The 21415-nt window shown below is 40.9% G+C and overlaps 1 protein-coding gene across 3 annotated transcripts in view; it reads left to right on the top strand.

Moving 5' to 3' along the window:
• Positions 1–21415, top strand: part of TLCD4 (TLC domain containing 4) — a 101706-nt gene that overhangs the window by 486 nt on the left and 79805 nt on the right. The window contains exon 1 of one of the 3 annotated variants that reach the window (XM_059375461.1): positions 7025–7217. The exons of the other annotated variants lie outside the window; for them this stretch is intronic. The gene's annotated coding sequence lies outside the window, so the exon portion shown is untranslated. Of the gene's footprint in view, positions 1–7024; positions 7218–21415 lie in introns of those variants that run through there. 3 annotated transcript variants of the gene reach the window in all.

The raw sequence follows: 21415 nt of genomic DNA on the forward strand, positions 1-21415 counted from the left end.
ATCAGAGTGGCCGAGGGTGATCACCTCCAATTAGGCCACGATCCTGAGAGGAGTGGAAGCTCAGGGACTCAAGGTAGCAGAACAGAGAAGGCAGCGTCCAACAATTATTACTCAGTTAATTTTACCACAAAGCCAACCCCTCCCGTAACCCCAACTTTGCCTTTTTGTTGTTGTTGTTGCCTGTGTAATCCGTATTGCAGCAATATAAGAATACTGAGATTACAGAAGTCCCCTCACCCCAAGTGTAATTTGCCATTAGTGCCATAGAGACTGTCGATTGTACAGGGCAAGTACACAGATGAATAAACAGGTCCTGAAAGATAAAACAGTTTGCTCAAGTGAAATAGTGGCAGATCTAGATCTAGATCTAGATTTAGAAACCAGAAATCCCAACTCTGACATAGGAGTATCACGGTATTCCATTTCTAAATTTCAGGCTTACTTGATTATCACACTTGCCTAGATCCTAGAAGTGTCTTTTAAAATGCAGTCTCTCAGGAGAGACCTGGGATCAGGTTATCTAATCAGTGTGTCAATGTCTACCAGCAGTCAGGGAAACATTTAGGATTTGGTAGCATCATTTTCTGGCTGATGAATTTCATAGCGCTTCCCAGATTCAGTCTTCCCATCAAATCCTCAACCCTACACCCCCACAATAAGCCAAAAGGTGAATATTACTTCCCTCTTTAAAGACACGGATTCTATAAAAAGTAAAATAGTTTGCCTAAGATTTTTCAGCGAGGAAGTGGTGGAGAAAGTTTGTAGTTGCATGCTTAGAAGTTAGTGCCTCAAATTTTGATGAAATCAGAATCCCCTGGGCTTATAAATACGGAGTTCAAAGTCCAGAGGTAGGGCCTCTGGCACAGTGTAAAAAAACAACGTAAGTATATTACAAAGGATGTAGTTTTCTTTCATCTGCCCACTCTGCCATTCCCAGCAATGGCTTTAACCTATGAATCTCCCCTCATACTTCAAAGAAGATGTTAGTGCCTCAGAAATTACATCCAGATGGGGAAATTTCCAGAGCCAAAAAAAAGGACATTATCTTGTCGTTGGGTCTTTCTTTTTAAGGGTGAGGAAACATTTTCCTGAACTCGTCACAGACTTTCTTTCACACTCTCTGGCCATATTTATATCACTTACTAACTCATAAAAGCTGGCTGGGGTAGGGTGGAGCATGGCATATAGCTACGTGTTGTATCTGGCTATTTGATGAAGGGTGGGTACTGAACACAATGGTCTCTTGGAGAGAAGGAAGTTGGAGAGGATGGTAGAGGAGAGATGATTGTTGGTTAGGCAAATAATAGCATCTGGATTGCTGTGAAAATACCGTGCCCAGGTGACTTTGTAACCTGACACAGGCAATGCAGATGTCAAGCATATTAATAATTACTAGACTGCAGGTCTCAGAAGACACTCTTGCCTTCTCCTTTACCCCATCACCTCACTTGTGTAATTACCGGTATCTGTAGGAAATACCAGCTTGACCCCGTTGGCATGCAGCTGGAATGAATGAGGATGATGGAATATTTAGGGCTGCCAGTAAACAGAGCTAATCAAAGAGGGAGGAGTAGCAGATATTGTTTGAAATTATTGCTTGAGTTATTTTGAATTAAGGCTAGGGTCAAACTGTTGGGTGTTTCTGACAAGGAAGTTGAGTGCAGAGAGGAGCTGGGTGGCAGGCAGGGACAGGAACAAAGTTGGGAACTCCTGAACAAAATCAATCTCTGCTGGTCTGTGACAGGCACAAAATATGTAGATAATCAAGAGGTCAAGAAGCTGTACTGGATTAATCAAGAAAGGCAAGGCTGAATGACAAGAAGCAGGAACTAAAATTTCTCTTGGGGAGTAAATTGCACTGACCACATAGGTTACAGATGCATGGAAGTAAATTAGTGCTATGAAAACATGAAAAATGTATTAGTAATTGACAAAATGAGTAATGATATTGAGCCATAGCCAATTGTAAGTAAAGTCTGTCTGGGAAGTGATGTGTATTATCTTTTAAAATCTATTTTCTAAAGCTTCTGTGGCAAATATCTATTATTCATGATATTAAAAAAAGTAAAGATTATTTTACACTGTTCAGTAGGATTGTGCCTGTTAATTTTTTCAACATATTTAATGAGCACCTGCTATGTGCTGGATCTAGGTACAGGGGAGCTTGTATGGATAGGACAATAGCCTAGACAAGAAACTTAGACTGAAAGATGATAGTGTAAGTAGAAGACCATTTGAGAAGATTTCAGATATATTTTATGGCTAGAGTTATTAAATCTTGTTGATGGATTAGATATTGGGAATCAAGACTGCTCCTAGAATTTTGGCTTCAAAACTGGTTGGGTGGTGTCATTTGCTAAAAATAGATGGACAGGAGGAGAAACAAGCTTTTGTGGGTAGACACAGGGGAGGAGAGGATGAAAATGAAGTGTTCTGTTTTGGTTGTTAGTTTGAGTAGTCTGTTAGACATCCAAGTGATTATGTCAAATAGGTAGTTTCATGCACAAATCTGAAGCTTGGGTCAGAACTAGAGGTATAAATTTAGAAGTCAACATCTACATAGCACTGAAAGCCACAAGACTGGGTAAGATCTCCTAGAGAGGGAGTCTAAGTCAGTCCTGTGCAATAGAACTTTCTTCAACAATGGGAAGATTTTATGTTCATGTTGCTTACTATCTATATTGCTCATTGGACACTTGAAATGTGGCTAGTGAGAATGAGGAACTGAATCCTAATCTTACTTATTTTAAATTATTTTAAATTAAAGTACACACATGTGGCTTAGTGTCAACTACATTGGAGAGCTCAGGATTGAGAAGAATATGGGGTCATTAACATTTAGAGGTCTGATAAAGGAGATTTAGCCAGTAAGGAAGATAGAGAAGGGAAAGCCAGGGAGATAGAAAGAAAATCAGGAAAGAGCAGTGTCCATAAAAACCAAGAGTGGAAAATGATTCAAGAGTGGGAGTGCAGTCAGCTATATCACATGCTGATCATAGCTGGGATCAGATGACTTGAAAACACATTTGTCAGTGAGGATCTAAGCAAAAGCAGCATTGAATCGTGGTTGTAGAAGGCAGTTGGAAATGAGAAAAAGAGAGAATGGGAGATGAAGAAAAGCAGTGTCTATAGACAATTATTTCAAATTTTTCTTTGAAGGGGAATGGAGAAATTAGATGAGAAATGAAGGAGAATTTGGAATTGAGGAAACTTATATTTTAAGATGGAAGTTACTGGGCATAATCATTTGAATTTTATAATTATCCAGTGGAGGAAAATTGATGCAAGAGAGAAAGGGAACGAGAGTAGAAACAAAGCTCTTCAAAAGATGAAGAGGGTTGGAATATACAGCACAAGTGGAGTGGTTGGGCTTTGACAGGAGGGGGGACCCTTATCCCATGGTAACAGGATATAAGGCAGGGGTATAATGCAGGTACTGGGAGGCTTACAGAATTGGTGGTGAATAGATGAGGCTGTGGAAGTACGGGATACAGAGTGTGAGAGGCTCTAGGAGAAGTTAGAAAATAATCATCTTGAAAAGTAATTGGCATATTTATCAGGATTGGTGTAGGATTTCTGGGCAGATTGGAATGCCCATTTGAAGCTTGTGATAATAAATTTAGAGATAAATCAGTCAGCATAATTTTATGTCTTTTTCCCCACTGGAAAAGGGAAATAGTTGGCTTTAACCAAAGTTTGATTTTTGACAGGTGACTGCATTAGTGAGATAAGATTCTTCTCAAAGGAGCAAGGTCCATGGAACTTTCTCTGGACATGGTAGGAGAGTGGATGACTAGTGACAGAATTTAAGGTCGGGATTGGAAGCCTAAAGAGGGTTGAAAAATTGCAATGAAAGAACTAGAGCCTCTGAACTTTAGAGATAAGAGGTGGCGGTCAGAGGGTGGGATGCTCGAAGTCAATATTGTGTTATTACTGATAGTAGTTTTTAGGGCATAACTGTAAGAATGGATGAAAAAGATACCCGGGCCACCCACATGGATGCCAGAGTCACTAAGGGGTGGAGAGGAAGATGAGCTCAAGTTTTCATAAAGTAAGAGTTTGAAAGATGATAGCAACCAAAAAGAACTTGGGGCAAAAGCAGGATATCTTCCATGAGTCCCTCAAGATTCACTCTTCTCTATGCCATGCAGCCATGGGACCTGAAACTTATGGATTCAGTCAGCGGTTTCCTTGCTGTCTGGTTCTGGCTGAATCTGGCCAATGGGGAGCCTCAGCAGATCTGATGTAGGGAGCCTGTGTCCCTGAAATGGGGGAGAGTGGTCTCTGCTCTTTAGCATGGCTTCTACACCTCTTTCTCCAGGGCCCCAGATCTCCCTTTCTTTCCTTTTTCAGGCCAAGGGGTGATGACAGTTCCACTGTTACTAGCCCTCAGTGACTGCACTATCCCTTGTGCCTTCCTTCCCTCATTCATACTTGTGCAAATCACCCCTTTATTAAATCATCCTCAACTTGATAGAAGTGTGCCATCTATTTCCTGTTGGGGTGGTATAACTGCATGACAAGAACTTCAAAGGAGCTGGAGTTTTTGAAAGAAGGAGAAAATAGTTTGGAAGCAGGGATGTGGACCAAGAGTTATCCCATCTCCTGTGGGTATGTGAGAAACAAATGGCCTCCATTTGAGAGACCTATTAAGGAGCAAGTCTTCAGCTTCTGCAGGGAAGTAGAGAAATCATTCAAAATGAAGTTGAAGATACAGGGGAGGTTTGCAGGTGACAGAATAGGAGATCCAGAGTACGTCGTGAAAGGGTTTGAAGGACGGTGAGGAATGAGAGTTGGGTCAGATTAGGGGATTTTAAAAGTAACCATGGAGATAAGAATCAGGATGATAATGGCTAGTCTGGGAGGCTTCAGGGGCTTGGAATAAATAGGGATGAGGGCAGCCTCTCAGTTCATTTCAGTTCAACTCTTTGAGTACCTAGTATGTACAGCTCACTGGGGTAGGTCCTGGTGTACAGTGGTAAGGCAGTAACAGTTAATACCCTAGCAGTGACTCAACAATGAGCCTGACTATGTGAATTGCATACCTCTTAACAGGGCCTCCTAGAGAAAAGCCACCCAACCCTTGCTTTCATGGGCTACCTTGGAGTGTGGGCCACTAGGGACCCTGGCATGTAGGCACCTTACTAACAGAGGTCAACAATCTTCAGTCCTAATGAAGGTAGTAAAGTGCAGATAAAGACTGAAGCTCTTCAAGAGCCAGGAACACCACTTTGGTCAGCATTATGTGTGCCTGTGAAAAGGTAAAGCTAGAAGGGAGTTTTTAGTCTGGGCCATAGACAGAACTGTGGCTACCAGTTCTCATGGTTGTATGCCTTACCATTAAAGATCTTCTGGAAAGTGTAGGATAGGTGACACAAATTGTCCCAGTAAAAGCCAAAACTATAGACAAGACTTCTTTTTTCCTTATCAAATATACTAATAGATGTTTAAGTTGCAACCTTTTCCTGGATAAAGCCACTTGCTAGGATTCCTTGAAAGCTAACACTTGAAGGCTAAGGCCATTGTTAATATTTAATTGGCATTGACTGTGTACTTACTAGTATGCCAGGCACTTAGAACTGAATAAACTAATTTTCATAATAACCCTATTGAGGTAGACATTATACCGATCCCATTTTTACAAATGAAGATATTACGGTACAGAGAGATCATTTGCTCTAGGTCACAAAGCCAGGATTCCAGGATTGGCAGTCAGGATTCCAAAAAGCTCATACTCTTCCCTTCTACAGTATCATCAAAAGAATTTATCATATACTTATACCAGCTGTTGTGCTATATATTAAAGAAAGGAAGATAGAAATATACTTTACAATGACTGACTTTTCCTTTATAAAATTAGAGCTAACTAGGAGGCAAAGGATTTTTAAAAAGTGACCTTTTCAGGGGCACTTGCCTGGGTCAGTTGGTAGAGCATGTGACTCTTGACCTAGGGGTTGTGAGTTCAAGCTCTGTGTTGGGTGTAGAGCCTACCAAAAAAAAAAAAAAAAAAAAAAGTGACTTTTTCATTATTCAGTTAAGAATTGCTTTTCTGTTTTCTAGCTTTTTATCCAAGTGCATTCTAAAAGGATACTAGATTAAATAGACATGTCTGTCTCTGTCTCTCTGTATATAATCACTCTTGATTCATGCCTTGTTTAAAATAAATTTACAGAGCAATTACTAGATTTTATTCTTTTATTTTATTCTTTTTATTCTTACTAATTTTATTCTCTTTATGTTCCTTTATCTCAGGTACATCTTTCCAGATATTTATAAATTCAGCTCCAGCCCTATATACATACAAACTGCCTTATCAGTTCCAACTTTAGCAAGACATTGAAATCTTATTTAAAAATACATTCCCAGGGCTGCCTGGGTGGCTTAGTCAGATGGGCGTCTGCCTTGGGCTCAGGTCATGATCCTGGGGTCTTGGGATTGAGTCCTGCTTCAGGCTCCTTGCTCAGCAGGAAGCCTGCCTCTCCCTCTGCCTGCTGTTCCCTCTGCTTGTGCTCTCTTTCTCTGACAAATAAATAAATAAAATCCTAAAAAAAGAATTCCCAGACTGTCATGGTATCATACCACGTCATACTGTTTATTAATGACAACCACAACAATAATGGCTCCTTTAATTTTCAGTTACCATATTTTCAGTTTTAGACCTATAAAGTCTGCACTAAACACTGTCTTTGAATCTTGCGAGTTAATTTTCTCCTCATCTGAACCCTCCATCCCCGCAAAGCCTCTGCCTGGCATGCCTATCAGGTCTGTCTTTTCCTCACTGTACACCTGCCCTTTCTACCCTGTCTTTCCCAGATCCTTTTTTGCTGCCACAGAGCTCTTTGTCCTTGGTAGAAACACACTGATGATACCTCTCTCTTATCGGACTATACTCTGTTCCTGTGAATTTCAGATGCATGATAAAACATGCAGACTACCATTCAGTAGGCATTTATAAACTTTCTCAACCACCACTCACAGCCTCCTGTGAACTTAAGTACTATTATTATCCCCATTTTGTAGGTGAGGAAGTTGAGGCTTTACCACGCTAACTCATCACTGCTGCTGCTTCTTTAATTTGACTTCCTGTGGATGTACTGTGGCCGTCTAGAGGCCTCAGGAATATGGTGATGTTACCTAGGGAGGGTACTTACTGCAGAAAACATCTTACATTAAGAAGAGGATAAGAAGAACGAAATATGCAGATGTGCTACTTAAAGGTTAGTGTTATTTTTCTCTTGCAGCTATTGTGTACATAGTATATAAATACATTTCACCACAGCAGGTAAATTACTCTTGCTGTGCCCTTTACCTGGTTTCTTGTCTGCATTTCCAAGCTTGATTTAATGTCTTGTTCATCTTTCATCAACATTAGGTGCCCTATTTATTGTGAATCCCTTCTCAATGACAGGCTTACAGACAGGCTTGTTAATTTACCAATGACACTTTTTGATAGAAAGCTCAAATGACTTAGCTATTTCCCAGACTTAAGCTTCCCTTCTCCATACCAGTACTCCAGTGGGATCTTTGCTGGTTATATTTGTTTTGGAGTAAGTTAATAGACAACTTAAATGAACCTGAAAAAGTCTTACCACTTTGTAATACTTGATGAATATTTACCTAGGGAACTGTGGAATGCCTGCTTCTTAACTTAGAAATTTAAAAGAATCTCCGAATTTCCCTTTCTGAACAGATGCTGTACACTGAACAAACCTCTTATGGTTGGTGTCCTCCATTAATTATGCCCTTTCTTTCCTGAATCTCTAACCACTCTAACCACTGACTCTCGCTGTGTCTTTATCCTTAGCCTGTAATGCTCAAGTCTCCCCCATTAAAAAATAAAGCAGAATCAATAAAACCCTCCCTCAATCAGTGTGGCTCAGCATAACTCCTTTAAACTACCAGCCAGGCACAGCCCAACCACATGAAAATGGCACTCTAGTCTTTAACCACACCTTTATGCTTTTGCCAGAGTGTTTTTCCATTCCCAGTCTATCTTATGCAATTGGGCTATTTCTTGAAGCCTCTGGTGAGCACAGAGCAAAGTTCTATTTCAGGTGTTGGGAGGTGGTCATCTGAGCAGGTAGCCAGGCAGCCAGTTCTTGGTGGACTCCTAACATATGGAGGTTCCTCTCAGCGTGAAGAGGAAGTGTGGCCCTTTCAACACTACAGAAATAGGTATTGACTGACATAGACCTTGCCCTAGAATGACACTGTCCTATGCATAAAGGATACCTGTATAATATACCGACCCAAAGAGTGTCTGAGTGTTTAAGAGCTTGGTTGAATTTGTGCTGACCTGACTGGTTCCTGCAAAAGGAAACAGAGCCTTCCTCTGATAAAACTTGCAAATAAAGGGGATACATTTGGTTTGCTCTATCTTAGCCAATCTTCCCTGTCAGCCACCACCATATTGTTCTGTAATAACTTTCTGAAAAGACCTAACAAACTGCCCAAGAAAGGAACTTTCAGATGCCTCCTCCCCATTTTGTTGCATTTCTTCTTAATCTCTCGGTCTCCTCATCCCTCTCATCCTTCAGAAATATTCAGCCACTTCCCACTAAAGGATACTTTATCCCTGGGTTTCTTTTTCCATATCCCAATGCCTCAGCTTAATCTGAATGAGGATTTTCCCCCCTCAGTCATTTGGGACTCCAGAGGACAATGGGCTTAAGTCTCATGACTGGGTGAAGGTAAATCTCCCAGTATTGTTCAGTCTTCCCCCCACAGTGATCTCTGTGCCATCTAAAATATAAGCACGTGTTGCAACAGCAATTATTTTTCTCAGAGACAATCCAATCCAATCCTTTCTCCATGAAATATTCATTTTTTTAAAAGGATTTTGGCCTTATGGTATTGGAACAAATATTGCTACTTTCGCTGGCACTTTAAAGAAACAGCACCAATTTTAATTAGACTTTGATAATTCTGGGTCTCTTTTTATGGGAGTTTGGGATGGCAGGGAGTCCTATTTTCAGTTTAATCTGCCAAACAAAAAAGCCCAAAGTTTATGTTTTACTGTTGCTGCTTCATGTCTCTTTTGTCCATTCATATTTATGGATTTATTGCCCCCCTCCTTTGATATTTTAAAGAGGGGGGTTTTGCCCAAACTCCAGCTGTGCCAAGGAATTTTGGGTCCTTCATTTCCACACCCAGCTTGGATCCCTGATTGTCCGATGAACAAGCCATCTATCCAAGCAGAAGTGCAATCACTGACTATGAGACTGGAGGTAGGTAGAGGCACTGTCTCTGGAGACCCCAAGACCCCATGACTATAGGATGCAACCACCATATCCAAGAGTGGTTCCCAACTTGGGAAAACTTGACCAGCCTAATGTGTAGAGCACTCTGCTATGCCAGCTGTTCAAGTTACACATGATATATATGCTGGGCAGCTAGAACTGGGCCACCCTAGTCTCTAGAACCTGATATCCCAACTTGGTCCCTGGAGGCTGCTTCTCATCTTAGTCTACTTGCAAGTGGAGCTAGTCATAACCATCTTATCTCTTTTTTTTTAAGTTACCATCTTATCTCTTTTTTCCTAAAAACTCAGTGTTCTTAAAAGAGACTAGTCAAGGGGAGCCTGGGTGGCTCACTGGGTTAAGCCTCTGCCTTTGGCTCAGGTCATGATCTCAGGGTACTGGGATGGAGGCCTGCATTGGGCTCTCTGCTCAGCAGGGAGCCTGCTTCCTCCTCTCTCTGTGCCTGACTCTCTGCCTTACTTGTGTTTTCTTTCTGTGTGTCAAATAAATAAATAAAATCTTTAAAAAAAATTATAAAAAAAAGAGACTAGTCCATGTTTGCTATACCATTTTTCTTTGTTCATTTTCATTTCTTAATTTGCTGCATTCTAGCTTCTCCTGTAGTTATTCACCAGTAATCTCTAGATTTTCAAGTCCAAAGAGCATTTCCTTTCCTAGCCTCTCTTGTCTTCTGTCAGTCAAGTGAAATTTTTTTCTCCCATTGACTTTCATTACTCCCATTTTCTTCTGGTTTTCCTCACATCACTATTATTCTGTCTTGATATTCTTCTTAGTTTTTCTTTCTCTTTCTACTTCTCTTAAAAAAAATAAACTTATGAAATATTTTTAGAAAATGCTAGAAATATGGGGTGCCTACGTGGCTCAGTGGGTTAAAGCCTCTGCCTTTGGCTTGGGCCATGATCCCAGGGTCCTGGGATTGAGCCCCACATCAGACTCTCTACTTAGTGGGGAACTTGCTTCCTCCTCTCTCTCTGCCTACTTGTGATCTCTATCTGTCAAATAAATAAATAAATCTTTAAAAAAAAAAAAAGGGCTAGAAATAATAAAGTGGAAACTTAAGTAACCGCCAGCTAGATTTTCCCTTTCTTGTATTCTTTTTTCACACTGTCATTCTCTTTACCTCTAAGAAACAAAATCCTTATTTGCCCCATTTGGGTCTTTCTATCTCTGAGGGTTCTTAACCTGGGGAATCTTTTCTTCTTCTCATGGCAGATAAATGGCTGCCACCATAACATCTCTTCTCCTCCCTCTGGTGCATGTTTGCTCAGCCGGAGACTCCTTGCCCTCCTTTACAGCTAGGTATGATTTTGTGGGGACATTCTTGCCGATGCGCTGTAACTAGAAGCAGTGAGTACAACTTTGGCCTTACCTTTGCAAAAAAGACAACTTGTCTTGCTCTGCTTGTCATCTCCTTTATGGATGTGTCTGTGACCATCTGTAACCATGGAGATGAGGAAGACATCCTAGGAGAGGGTGGGACAATAAGACAGAAGGAATCTGGGTCCTGAATGACCTCATCAAACAGAGTACCCTGTCAGTCTTGGCCCAACTATTACGTGAGAGGGAAAAATGCTTCTTTATTTTCATTTCTTTACTTCCACTTCCACTGCTTTCTGGGATCTCAGTTACAGCGAGTTAGCCTTTACTCTAATACAAAAATTGATACCTGGAAATGGTGGACTTCTAACAAAGTCTTAAAACGGATAGCATTACTTAAGTGGTCAGACCATTGCCAACAAGGAACGGGCTCTTTCAGGCTGGGAAACTAGTCATTCTTGTAGTGCCATTGCAAGATGTTTGGTAACAATCTCACCTCAATTTGGAAGACTGATCGTGTTTCTTATATCACTGAATTTTACGGGAAGCATTTGGAAAGAAGCAGAGTATGAATGTAATTGTTGCTCATTGGCTAGTTTAGGAAGGTTTTTCAAGAAAGAAATGAACTCACATAAGAAATGATGGGTTTGCAAGGAAAGATGGAAGAAAATAGAGTGTATAGAAAATTGGGGCCTCACAGGGTTAGAAAATCCAATTATTTCTATGGTCCAAATAGGAGAAGACTGTTTTTGAGACACTTAAATCCCATCCATTAAGATTCCTCAGCCGAAGAGATCTAGCCTTGCAGCAAAGGTCAGATTAGCTGTGTTACCCTAACTTAGTTTTTAAAGATTACCTGAAAGTAGCCACCATTAAAACAATGAGAAGAGAAAGGAGTAAAGCATAGATACTATAAGAAAGTTTAAGAGCTTGGTGCAGAAAAGAACTTTGGGTATAGTTTCTGTCACATGTAACAGACTGGAGATGAATAGCATAGAAGCCTACAAAGATTTTGAGGAAATTGTACTGCTAAAGAAACCAGAAATCTGACCTGCAAACTGCAAAAGCCAATCATGTGTACTCGAGCCATTTCCAGGAAAGCATACTCTCCCAATTTTCACTTAAATTTTGAACCTGGAAGATAATGGACAAGGAGGAATCTCCCGGAGTGTGTAAACCCAGGGGTACTGTGGGTATACCCAAAGACATGCAGATCGGTTAATCAGGAAATTTCTTCCACGGCCAAGGCAGGAATTTCTTCCTAGAAAGAAAACTATGAAGGACTGCTGGTTGTTGCACGTTTTCCATTCTGACCTTTTAGAAATGGAAGTTTTTATTGTGGTTAATTGTATTCCTGCTCTACCATTGCACATTGGGTTGAGTGTGGGCATCAAGTAACTTTTTTTTAGTTTATAATAATTGGACGATATGTAGCCACATCTAGACATAACAGAGAAGGCTGTACTTTCCCCAGTGATACTGGCTTTGAGTTGGCTACAGAAACTGGATACACCCATGGATGGTCTCTTAGAGAGAGAGGTTGAGATACATGGGAAGAAGAGAGCACTCAAACAGTTGGGTAGTCTGAAAACAAAACAAAACAAAACAGTTGGGTAGTCTGAAGGATTGAGTGAATCTTTTTGTTTATCTTTGCCTTAATTAATGCAGTCTTCCTGAAGGTTCTGATTTATTTATTCAGAAACTTACCCACCTGCATGTTGACAGCTCTCAAATTTGTATGTCCAACGAGGATTCTCTTTTATGTTCTAGACTTATGTTATCCCTTAACAATTAACCTTTAACCCTTGAACAATATGTATGGGTCCACTTATATGTGGATTTTTTTTTTATAATACAGTACTGTAAACATAGTTTCTCTTCCTTACAATTTTATTAACATTTTTTCTCCTCTAGCTTACTTTATTATAAGATTACAGTATATAATGCATATAATGTACAAAATATGTGCTAATCAACTGTTTATGGGTAAGGCTTCCAGTTAACAATAGGCTATTAGTAGTTTGGTTTTTGGGGAATCAGAATTTATATGCAGATTTTTGACTGCATAGGGGTTGGTGTCCCTAACCCCCATGCCGTTCAAGGGTCAGCTGTTTTGGATACCTTTGCATGGACTGACCATAGGAGAAATCTTAATCATAACATGTCTGAGACTGAAGTTCTTTTTACTTCAACAAGTACCTACTCTATGCAATTAATAGTCACAAACTGGGCCCACCTGCACCATACCTGCCCTCTTGCACTGTGACTTTTCTGTTCTTCCCATCAAGGAGTGGACTCTGGATCTCCATCTCCTATTATCTGGGTTTGCTTTGTGACTTGCTTTGATCAGTAAAATGCAGCAGAAGTGATGATGTGGGAATTGTGAGCCCAGAGCTGAAGAAGCCTTTGCTATCACTGTCTTGGAAAGCTTCTGTCATCATGGGAAGAAACATGAGCTAGCCTCTTCGAGGATGAGAGGCTATGTGGAGAAAGGTGTCTGGCTGGCATCCAGCATCAACCACCAGTATGACTGGCAATGTAACTTACAAGGCCCTGTAGCCCCCCTGTTTCATAATTATTCATAATCTCAGGAGATAATCTTAAGTAGACAAGAATAGCAGAACAATAAACCACAGAGATTGCATGCCCGTGAAGCTGGCCTTCACCCTGGAGAAACCATCCGGGACCATTGAGCTCTTGCCAAGCTGCCACAGCTGACTGTCACCAGATGAGTGAGCCCAGGCAAAACCAGCAAGTTTCTCAACCAAGTCCAGCCAAAGTGTTGACCCACAGCATTGTTAGCTAGTAAATGATTATTGTTTTAAGCCATGAAGTTTAGTGGTAGTTTGTTTTAGGTAGCAATGACTTAGACAGCCTTATTTAATGATCTCATATCTGGGGTGATTAAAGTCCAAATCATTCAACCTCCCCCATACTTTTCATGTCATCCTGTGAGGCCCGAGGAGTTCTCTTTTACCTCCCTGTGTATTCTCTTCTTGCTTAGGAGCACAGGTTGTGGAGTCAGAGTGTCTAGGTGTAAATCCTAGGTTCTCCCATTGCTAATTATGTGACCTTGGATATATTATTTTACCTCTTTGTGCCTCTGCTTCCATCTCCATAAAACAGAGCTAACCTTATCTTTCATGTTAGGGTCTGTGCAGGTTAAATGAGGTGATACAGGGGGCGCCTGGGTGGCTCAGTGGGTTAAGCCGCTGCCTTCGGCTCAGGTCATGATCTCAGGGTCCTGGGATCGAGTCCTGCTATCTCTCTCTCTCTGCCTGCCTCTCCGTCTACTTGTGATCTCTCTCTGTCAAATAAATAAATAAAATCTTTAAAAAAAATAAAATAAATGAGGTCATACATAAACAGGGACAAGCACAGTGACCACGCTCTAGAAGTATCCGTGATTATGACAGCCTTGAACGCAGCTACACTGTCCGTGAGATTCAGGATAAGACATGCAGGAGCGTTGCAGAAGACTTTGGGGCTTGGACAGGAGCAGCACTCCCAGAAGAAAGCAGGTGTGGTCCCAGAGGAACTGGAAAGTAGTATGAGCTCAGAAAGTCTAGTTTAGCAGTCAGACATTCCTCCCTTCTGTCCCAGCTCTGCCATTTTCTTTTGTAAGTTATTTACTCCCTTTAGGTCTTCCTTTTGTCAACCATAGAGTGGAGATAATAAAAGTAAACCTCTGAGAACATCATTATGAGGCCAGCCTGAGTCCTGAATGATTAAGTCCAGTAGGTCTGGCTTATAGAGGAAGCCCCATGAGCCTGGCATATAGAATATGCCCCTTACATGATATCTGAAATGTGAGTATTGGCCAAAAAGGAAAGCCAAGATTTCTCTGCAAGGATAATTATCAGATATAAAGTACACTGTATGCAAGACAGCTAACAGGACATGAGGTAAGAGATCAGATGCCAAGGAGAGGGTAAATAGATGAAGTCTGGAAACCAAGGCAGAAGTGAAACCCTTCGGGACTTCAGTTCCCGCATCAGGAAGTGTGGACGATGTAATGTCTATTTCCTAAACTTCTCTGCAGGCTATATCAGCAGAGCAAAAAATGCTTTAGGAGCAGATTTGGGATTCAAGGGAATAGTTCAAACAAATGTCAGCTTATGTGCCACCAATTAGCCTTTGAGGGTCCCCTTCATTTTTAGGTTGGTTTTTTTCTTAACTCATCAGTCAAGGATCCAGTTACTTATTGAGTACCTTGGAATGCAATGGTGAGTGGCAGACAAGTTTCCTGTCCTCACAGACCTTCAAGCTAAGAGGAGATTCAGACAAACCAATAACTTCAGCACTTTGTGAGAATTTAGGGATCAAGGAAATCTTCCTGGAGGAAGTTAGACTTAATGTGAAACTTGAAATTTAGATGAGTAGGAATTAACTAATCAGGGGAGTGGGGGAAGAGAGGAAGATTCCAGGCCAAAGAACAGCATATCTAAATGCATGGAAGGAAGAGAGAACCAGGAACCTGGGGGAATTTAAAGCAGTTTAGTAGTGCTGAAAATTGAGTTTGAATCCAGAAATGGCTAGAGAAGAGATAATGGTGTGAAATTTATTTACTTTGTTAAGGAATTTGGACTTTATCCTAAGGTTAATGGGAAGACAAACAGGTGTTTATTCGGAGGAGTAGCATTCTGAAAGAGGACTCTATAATGTAGAGAACAGAAGGGGCAAGACAGAAAGTCCACCACCTGATTTTTTAAGTTTTATTGGAACACAACCAAACCCATTCATTTACGTATTTTCTATAGCTGCTTCCAGGCCTTCAGTGCAGAATGGAGTAACTGCCTATCCAGCCCTTTAAGAAGATGTCTGCTGGGGCTCCTGGGTGGCTCAGTCAGTTAAGTTTCACACTCTTGATTTTGGCTCAGGTCATAATCTTGGGGTCCTGAGATCAAGCCCCAAGTTGGGCTCTGCTCTGAGCATGGAACCAGCTTGACATTTCTCTCTCTCTTCCTCTCCCTCCACTACCCTAGTTGTTCTATTTAAATAAAGAAAGAAAATGTTTTTAAAAAGAGAGAGAAAGAAAATGTTTGCTGATCCCAAGGAGACTGTTGCAGTAACTGGGTAAGACAGTGGTGGCCACCTTTGAGGAAGGCAATAGGTACATTGGAAAAGCAGTTGGTGCCAAATCATCAATGACACTGAAGAAATCATGACCCAGGTATCAGCTGGGAGAATCTGTTTTGCTTTTTAACTAGTTAAGGTTGGTTCAGGCCCCTATTACACAACTTTTAAATAAAGCACAGTACCTGCTCATATGTTCTGCCGATTTCCCAGACATCTGTGATTTTAGCATTACCTTGGGCCCTGCTCCTACTGTTGCGTTCGGTGATGGGCTGTGTTTGTTCTGGGTGTGCTGTCTCCATTTCTACTTCTTCTGTCTTCTAGCAGTGGCACTTGGCTTCATGATTTCTTCACTTACCTCTCCCCAACAACCTACTTACATTGTGTATGTGTTTGTGGGTAGGTGTGGAGGCTTGGGGATTACGGAAGGTTTACTAAAGATTTGGAAGACATGAGGGGAGTCAAAGAAATGCAAATAAGGTAGAGCATTATACATTTTAAAAAGTATTTTAGGTATTCAATGAAGTTCCTCTGTCTTCCATCTCTTTTCTCTTTCTCTTCTCTTCTCTTCCCATTTCTTCCATTCCCCCAGGTGAATTTCTGAAGTAGAACATTTTGTCTTTTATAATCTCATTCTTCAGTCATACCCTCTATTCATAATGACTCATCGAGGTGTTTTCCTCTGAAAAGAATTCTAGCACCAGCTGTTGAGAAAATTGGTTTAACTTCACTGTAGGAGCAGGATGTCTTTAAAGCAGAGTAGTGAGAATAGGTTTGGATAATCTGACATGTCCAGCTGGAGTAGCCAGGAAAGGAAGTAATCCAAGGTGGGGGAGAAGGGCAGGTGACCAAGTAGGGAAACCAAGATCATTTCTACAAAAGTAGTGTAAATATCAGACATTGAGAGGGTGAGGTTGTAAATTAGAGAGGAGGCCAGGCAACAAGGATAAGGAAATCAACCAAAATATTGTAGACTGATGGTTCCTTGTGAAAAGAGATTGCATCTGAACTATTTTTAGATATGGACCACTTAATACAATGTTAGACACACACAGTAGGGATACAAGAAGTGTTTGATAAACTGAACCCTTAACCTCATGCCATTCCTGAAATCTGTTTTTTTTTGTGTTCCTGGGACTTTGCTGTCTAAATCAGTCTACTGTGTCTGAACAGATCAATCTACTATGTCTGAACAAATCAGACAACTGAGGTAGAAGAGTATTTAACATATTCTTCCTTCAAGAAGATCTAAACTGTATCTCAGTGTATTTGCATCAAAACAAAACTAGCAATGAACTACTGTTAATATGACCACCATCATTTATTGAATGCCTGTGAGACCGGAGCACCTTAGTAGGTGCTTATCTACCTTCTTTCATTTAAGCCTTGTGGTGACCCTATTATTATACTCATTTGACAGATGAGGAGACTCTGGCTCAAAGAGGTTCTCTTTCCTGAGGTTATGATAAGTGGCAGGTTGCTGGAGTTCAAAACTCTTGATCTCAATAATATTAGTCTTTGCTGTCTCAAACTATTTGCCTTGTCTCCAGTTTCTAAACCTTTGATCTTGTTCCCTTGCTTGTCATAGTTTTATATCCTCCTGAGCGGAATCTGCCAATAGTTAATATGGTGTAATTTCTTTCTCACAGTCCCTGCCTGCTTTAGTGGCTTTATCTTTTTTTTTTTTTTTGAGATTTTATTTATTTATTTGAGGGAGAGCATGAGCGAGAGAGCACAAGCAGGGGGAGCAGCAGAGGGAGAGGGAGAAGCAGACTCCCCACTGAGCAGGGAACCCATTGTGGAACTCAACCTTGAGATTAAGACAGCCGCTTCACTGACTAAACCTCCCAGGTGCCCCCAGGGGCTTTAACTCTGATTGCTCTTTCCAGAAATGCATACTGAGTTCCAAACATCTCTGATTCCTGGAGCCATGCTAACCTCCTCCATGCTTCCAGGGTTTTGTATGTTCTCCCTCTTTCTGGAGTACTCTTCCTTCCCATTTGCCTGGCCTTTAAAACCTGGGATGCTATTTCTAATTCGTTTCTCTGGGAGATCTCATCTCTTTAGGTTTTGATTCTTCAGTTAGTAAATTGAGGTGATTTCCTGCACTTGGGAAAGAGGTTATCTGGCAATAATTATGGCTTTGCCACTCACTGGCTATATCATCTTAAGAAAGTTTACTTGAGGGGCACCTGGGTGGCTCAGTGAGTTAAAGCCTTTGCCTTCAACTCAGGTCATGATCCTGGGGTCCTGGGATCGAGCCCCGCATCAGGCTCTCTGCTCAGTGGGGAGCCTGCTTCTCCCTCTCTCTCTGCCTACATGTGATCTCTGTCTGTCAAATAAATAAAATTTTTAGAAAAAAAAAAGTTTACTTGATTTCTCTAAGCCTCAGGATTTTTTTCTTTATAAAATAGTGGTAGTTATTTTAAATAGCACCTGACACGTAGTAAGTACTCAGTTAGAGTGAGCTATTATTTTATGGCTCTTATGTGAGTTAAATAAGGTTAACATACGTGATGATCTAGCATGATACTTGTTAGCACACTGTGCTTAGTGATTTCCTACTCTTCCTTCAAGATTAAGCTTATATCCCCCTTGATAATGCTTTTCTATAAGCATTCTATACATTCCACACATGGTTAGCCATGTTGTCAATTGTGCTCACCTACTTTTATTTTCACTGATTGTATCCCATATAATTACTGACCTAGGTTCTCATCTCCTTGGCTAGCCTAGACTCGCTGATGACAGGGACCATTTTATTGTCCACCCAAACCTAGCATGAAATAGGTATTTTATGCATGTTGGTTGATTGACTGAATGAATACATTCATTAGGAAACAAGAAAGGGTCAAGAAACTAATAGTTAGGGGTAGCACTACTCCTGGTACTAGTACTACTGTGTCATGTTTATCGAGTATGATAAAAGTCAGCATTGTGTGCTTGGTTGCTCCTTAACTCACTTAATTCTCACAATAGCGGTATTAGGCAAGCATTCAAATCCCATGAAGATTTTTTTTTTTTTTTAATTATGAAATCTTGTTTTACAGGAAAAGTAACAGAGGCTCAGGGAAGTTAAGTAACATACTCAAAGTCACACGGCTAGCAAGAGGTATAGAAAAAATCCTTATGTTTCAGTAGAACACTCTGCATTGCCTAAATGGTGTTTTTGAGGTCCTCTGACTCTTTTCATTGTCTTTGAGCTATTGCACATCCTTCTGGATTCTCTTGTGGTAGCCTTTCGTCATGTCTGAGCCATTTTACAACCCTCTATGAATATGTTTCTTTCAGATTCTCTTCTGAACAGGTTATGACATTTGGCTGGTTACCTCACCGAATGAGTTAAGTAAAATCTTCAACTTTTTTTTCCTTTCAATCTGTATCAGACTCATAGTTGTGTTAGCTTTTCCTGAGAATTAACTTTTATCAGACACATAATTGGAATGCAACTTCTAGTCTGACTGACTTCAAGACCCATTTCTGCAACTCCAAGGTCTCCAGCTTCATTGCGTACTCTCCTGGTGAACTTGCTTTCAGATTGCAGCGTTCTTAGTTCTCCTTCCCGAAACTCTGATTCGGGAGGGTTTTTGTTTTTGTTCTTTCTTTTTTTTCCTTTTTTTTTTTTGTTTTTGTTTTTTTTTAACGAGACTCCAGTTATTCTGTTCCAGGTGGTCTGAAAAACACTGCTTTGAACAACTTTTTTAGTAGAAGAAAAAAACACTTGTACAAAGCAAATTATAAACTAAGTTTCAAAGAAGGAGAGAAAAGGAAGAGAGAAATTGTCTGGAGGAATCTGTAAATTTTGTGAAGAAAGCGTGTCTTAAGACTAGGAATACTTTGGGGCGCCTGGGTGGCTCAGTGGTTTAAGCCGCTGCCTTCGGCTCAGGTCATGATCTCGGGGTCCTGGGATCGAGTCCCACATTGGGCTCTCTGCTCGGCGGGGAGCCTGCTTCTCTCTCTCTCTCTCTCTCTCTCTCTGCCAGCCTCTCTACCTACCTGTAATCTCTCTCTCTGTCAAATAAATAAATAAAATCTTTAAAAAAAAAAAAAAAAGTTTAAAAAAAAAAAAAAAAAAGACTAGGAATACTTTTGGGGTGCCTGGGTGGCTCAGTGGGTTAAGCCTCTGCCTTCGGCTCCGGTCATGATTTCAGGGTCCTGGGATTGAGCCCCACATGGGGCTCTCTGCTCAGCGGGGAGCCTGCTCCCCGCCCCCCCGCCCCACCACTCCCTGCCTGCTGCTCTACCTACTTGTAATCTCTATAAAAAAAACAAAAACAAAAACAAAAACAAAAAACAAACCTAAACACAACAACAACAACAACAAGGAATACTTTTGACAGGGAAAGAGAGGAGGGAAAGACATTCTATGTTTTGGAAGGAGCATGGGCAAAAGCGAGGAGTCAGGAAAATCCACAGCATTTTTGTGAGATGGCTAGTGACTGGATTTAGCTGGACTGAGCAAAGAACGTGAGAGGGAGAATATGAACCATGAGGCTGGAAAGGTAGGTTTGAGCTAGAATGGAAGACTTCCATGCCATTCATTTATTTAATAGACAATAAAGAATAATAGAAAGCTTTGACCAAAAATGAAGGAATAAGAAAATAATCAACTGCAAGTTAGAAGAATCCTGAAGAAGCATGAGGTTGGAGAGATAGAGGCAATCTCTGAATGCCAAGGAAAGGAAAGAGGTGAGATCACAAGGATTTGAAATCTCTTCCCTAACTAATGAATATTTATTTAGGGTCTGTTGTGTGTGAAACATGTGGTACTAAGCACTGGGAGAAGATGGGAAGAGAAGTTATTATCCTGGTATGCAAAGGCTCAAAGATAGAAGTTGCCAGAGAGACATCAGAGATTATCTGGGAAGCTGGGAAGATATATAGGCCTAACCTTGGGGAGTAAAAAGGAAGGGTAGAGAAGGTAAATATATGGAAGATCTTCAGCAAGTAGAATTGACAGAATTTGGTGTCTACATGGGTACAAAGGACTAAGCATGTGGGGAGAATCTAGGAAAGTGGAGGTTTCTTGGTTTTGGTGATCAGAGACATGATGACTCTGAGAAAAGTGAGAAAAAAGAGTATGGGGGGGGTGATGATGAGTTCTATTTTATTGCATTTGATGAACCCTGAAACACATGGTAGGATATTGGTAATAAAAATCTGGAGCTCAAGAAAGAAAGTGTTAGACAGGTATTGTGTAAGTTGAGTTGATAGTAGATGCATGTTAGTGTTTGGGAGCATGGGGAGGACAGAGGTAAGTCAAAGCTGAGAGGGCGCCCAAATTGGATGAGGTCATTGCCTGGAGTGGGTGGAAGCGAATTGAGCAGTTAGTTGCAGACTTTAGAGCTCAGAACTAAGCAGAAAAGCCCATGTATTATTGGATGCAAAGAGTCATCAAAACTTAGAGATAAGAAGTCAAGGGCTAGGAGAATGCAAGAGCTTATTGAGAAATGAGAGCACAGCAGGGGGATCAAGTTGAAGAATGTGTTTCCCAGGACTTATTTTAGGGATAGTGCTGCATTTGTTTGGAAGAGCTACTTTAGGCAAGCAAGAACTCCAAGGAGTTTAAGCAACAGAAGATGCTCCTTAAAGTCCCAGATAGGGAAGAAGAGAGAGTAGAACACAGAGCTGCGGGAGGCCAACCTACTCCCCAGGAACTCCTTAATTTTAGGTAGATTTGAGGGGAAAAATCACAAACTTCTTGGGAGATAACTTTCTGTGGAAACTAGTGGAAGGGCTGAGTTCTGGGTTCAGGATGATGA

This window comes from Mustela nigripes, chromosome 14 (genome assembly GCF_022355385.1).
Source record: "Mustela nigripes isolate SB6536 chromosome 14, MUSNIG.SB6536, whole genome shotgun sequence".
NCBI lineage: Eukaryota > Metazoa > Chordata > Mammalia > Carnivora > Mustelidae > Mustela > Mustela nigripes.